We start from the raw sequence: 3772 nt of genomic DNA, 5'->3' as shown, positions 1-3772 counted from the left end.
ATGATGGTGGGGGCAGTGGCTCATAGCTGTATTCCCAGCACTTTGGGAGGCCGAGGTGAGCAGATCACAAGGTCAGGAATTTGAGACCAGCCTGGCCAACAGGCAAAACCCCGTCTCTACTAAAAATACAAAAATTAGGTGTGGTGGTGGGGGTCAGTAATGCCAGCTACTCAGTAAGCCCAGCTACTCGGGAGGCTGAGGCAGGAGAATCACTTGAACCCAGGAGGCAGAGGTTGCAGTGAGCCGAGATCGTGCCATTGAACTCAGCCTGGGTGGTAAGAGCAAGTCTCTGTATAAAAAAAATGTTGGGACCAGGCGCAGTGGCTTATGCCTGTAATCCCAGCACTTTGTGAGGCTGAGGCAGGTGGATCACCTGAGGTCAGGAGTTCAAGATTAGCCTGGCCAACATGGTGAAATCCTGTTTCTACTAAAAATACAAAAAACTAGCTGGGCATGGTGGTGGACGCCTATAATCACAGCACTTTGGCAGGCTGAGCTAGGAGAATCGCTTGAATCCAGAAGGTGGAGGTTGCAGTGAGCCGAGATTGCGCCACTGCACTCTAGCCTGGCAACAAGAGTGTCAACAAAAAAAAAAAAAAAAAAAAAAAAAAAAAAGCTGGGGTAATTGAGGTAAAAAGATGAATTTGGACTCTTGCTTCACACCATATACAAAAATTAACTCAAAATTGTCCAAAGACCTAAACAAGATACAATACCATAAAACTCTTGGAAGAAAACATAGAAGTAAATCTTCATGACCTTAGATTTGGCAATGATTTTGTAAATATAATACCAAAAGTATAAGCAGCAACAACAAAAGTAGATAAATTGGGCTTTGTCAACATTTAAAACTTTGTGCATCAGACACTATCAAGAAACAAATTCAACATGAAGAATGGGAGAAAATATTTAGAAATCATCTGGGCCAGGCATGGTGGCTCACGCCTGTAATCCCAGCACTTTGGGAGGCCAAGGCAGGTGGATCACCTGAGGTCAGGAGTTCAAGACCATCTTGGCCAACATGGTGAAACCTTGTCTCTACTAAAAATGTAAAAATTAGCCAGATGTGGTGGCGCATGCCTGTAGTCTCAGCTACTTGGGAGACTGAGGCGGGAGAATGACTTGAACATGGGAGGTGGAGGTTGTAGTGAGGCAAGACTCACTACAGTGCGAGACTCCATTTCAAAAAAAAACATAACCTATTAAAAATTGGCAAATTTCTGGGCACGGTGGCTCACGCCTGTAATCCCGGCACTTTGGAGGGCTGAGGCGGGTGGATTACGAGGTCAAGAGTTCGAGACCAGCCTGGCCAACATGATGAAACCCCGTCTCTACTAAGAATACAAAAATTACCAGGCATGGTGGCACGTGCCTGTCATCCCAGCTACTCGGGAGGCTGAGGCAGGAGAATCACTTGAACCCGGGAGCCAGAGGTTGCAGTGAGCCTCACTGGAGGCTAAAGGCTGCACTCCAGCCTGGGTGACAGAGCAAGACTGTCTTGAAAAAAATAATAATAAATGAAAATAAAAATGGGTAAATAAATAGAATCATTTTCTCCAAAAAAGATATAGAGGTGTCCAGCAAGCACATGAAACCATGTTCATAAAGTCATTGTGTAAGTCCAGTATCTGTTTCTTCTTGACATGGTCATCCACTGATTTTCTTTTTCCCTGATAATTCATCACATTTTCCCAGTTCTTTATATTTCAAATAATTTCAGATTGCATCCACGGCATTTTAAGTATTATTTTCTAAGATTGTGTTCTGTTGAAATTATCTGAGAGTAAATGTTAGGTTTTTGGTTTTGGTCTTTTTTTTTTTGAGACAGGGTTTCGCTCTTGTGCCCTAGGCTGGAGTATAGTGGTGTGATCTTGGCTCACTGAAACCTCTGCCTCCCGGGTTCAAGCGAATCTCCTGCCTCAGTGTCCTGAGTAGCTGGGATGACAGGCATCCTCCATCACGCCTGGCTAATTTTTGTATTTTTAGTAGAGACGGAGTTTTGTCATGTTGGCCAGGCTGGTCTCAAACTCCTGACTTCAGGTGATCCACCCACCTCGGCTTTCCAAAGTGCTGGGATTACAAGCGTGAGCCACCGTGCCAGGCCCAAATTGGATCATTTCAAATCCTCAGGGAAGGCAGACTTCCATGACTGACCAAGACAGGATAAGCACATTTCAGCATCTCTGTCACCCCAGAGTGAAAACAAAAAGAAACCACCTGAAGATTCAGAAATGCAAGTATTAGCAGGCATATGTGAAGGGATTTAACAGCGTGAAGAATGGACACTATGACCACATGTTTGCTGGGGTATTTTCCTCCTTTATCTTCTGGCTTTGGAAGGAGGGAAGTCTCAGAGCTGTGTGATGGGTTCTGGGAGCAAACATTACAAGAAACGCTTTCCTTCCAGCCAGAGGAGTCCAAAAGAGGACCTGGTGTGACAGAGTGAGAGGGGTTCTTTTTTTTTTTTCTTGAGATAGGGTCTCGGTATGTCACCCAGGCTGGGGTGCAGTGGCGCGATCTTGGCTCGGTGCAGCCTTGACCCCTTGGGCTCAAGTGATTCTCCCACCTCAGCCTCCTGAGTAGCTGGGCCTAGAAGCATGAGCCACCACACCCAGTTAATTTTTAAACGTTGTATAGAGACAGGGTTCTCACTCTGTTGCCCAGGCTGATTTCCAGCTCCTGAGCTCCAGAAATCCACCCTCCTTGGCCTCCCAAAGTGCTGGGATTATAGGCATGAACCACCACACCCAGCCTTTCCTTTTTTCTGTTTTTCTTCTTTACTGGACTTGCACCAACAGCCCCAGTCATTAGGCTGCTCTGCCACTGCCATAGCTGTCAACTGAACCAAAAAAAACACCCATGGATCCCATGTCTGTGTGTCTGAGTGGCTGGGGGCAGGGGGTGTCCTCTCTTTCTTTCTCTATCTCTCTCTCTATTCTTGCCACCTCACCACAAAGTGGAGCTAGGTTTGGTCCTGTGAAGACGTGTGTTGGGGGCGCTGGGAGGGTAGCTAAAACTCTGATAGAAGGCCAGGTGCGGTGGCTCACGCTTGTAATCCCAGCACTTTGGGAGGCCGAGGCGGGTGAATCACTTGTCAGAAGTTTGAGACCAGTCTGGCCAAAATGGTGAAACCCCCTTCTCTACTAAAAACACAAAAATTATCTGGGCATGGTGGCAGGTACCTGTCATCCCAGCTACTCAGGAAGCTGAAGTAGGAGAATCGCTTGAACCTGGGAGGTGGAGGTTGCATTGAGCAAGATGGCGCACTCCAGCCTGGGCAAAACAGCAAGACCCTAATTAAGAAACAGTTTATTAATTTGTTTTAGAAAAGGAGGCCGGGTGCGGTGGCTCACGCCTGTAATCCCAGCACTTTGGGAGGCCTTGGCTGGTGGATCACGAGGTCAAGAGATGGAGACCATCCTGGCCAACATGGTGAAACCCCGTCTCTACTAAAAATGCAAAAATTAGCCGGGTGTGGTGGCGCGTACCTGTAATCCCAGCTACTCAGGAGGCTGAGGCAGGAGAATCGCTTTTACCTGGGAAGTGGAGCTTGCAGTGAACCGAGATCATGCCACTGCACTCCAGCTTGGCGACAGAGCAAGAGTACATCTTAAAAAATAAATAAATAAAAAGGAATCATCGAATTTCACGCCTTAGAACGTGTCGTTTTTCATCCACTGTGGTTGGTACTCGATAGACTTTCATCTTGTTGACGGTCAGTTTTGGGACCTTTTCTTGTATTATTTGGTAATTTTCTTTTTTTCTCTTTTTT

The sequence above is a fragment of the Rhinopithecus bieti genome, unplaced genomic scaffold (genome assembly GCF_001698545.2).
Source record: "Rhinopithecus bieti isolate Rb0 unplaced genomic scaffold, ASM169854v2 scaffold_32059, whole genome shotgun sequence".
Taxonomy (NCBI): Eukaryota; Metazoa; Chordata; class Mammalia; order Primates; family Cercopithecidae; genus Rhinopithecus; species Rhinopithecus bieti.
Note: the sequence above shows the minus strand (reverse complement) of the source record.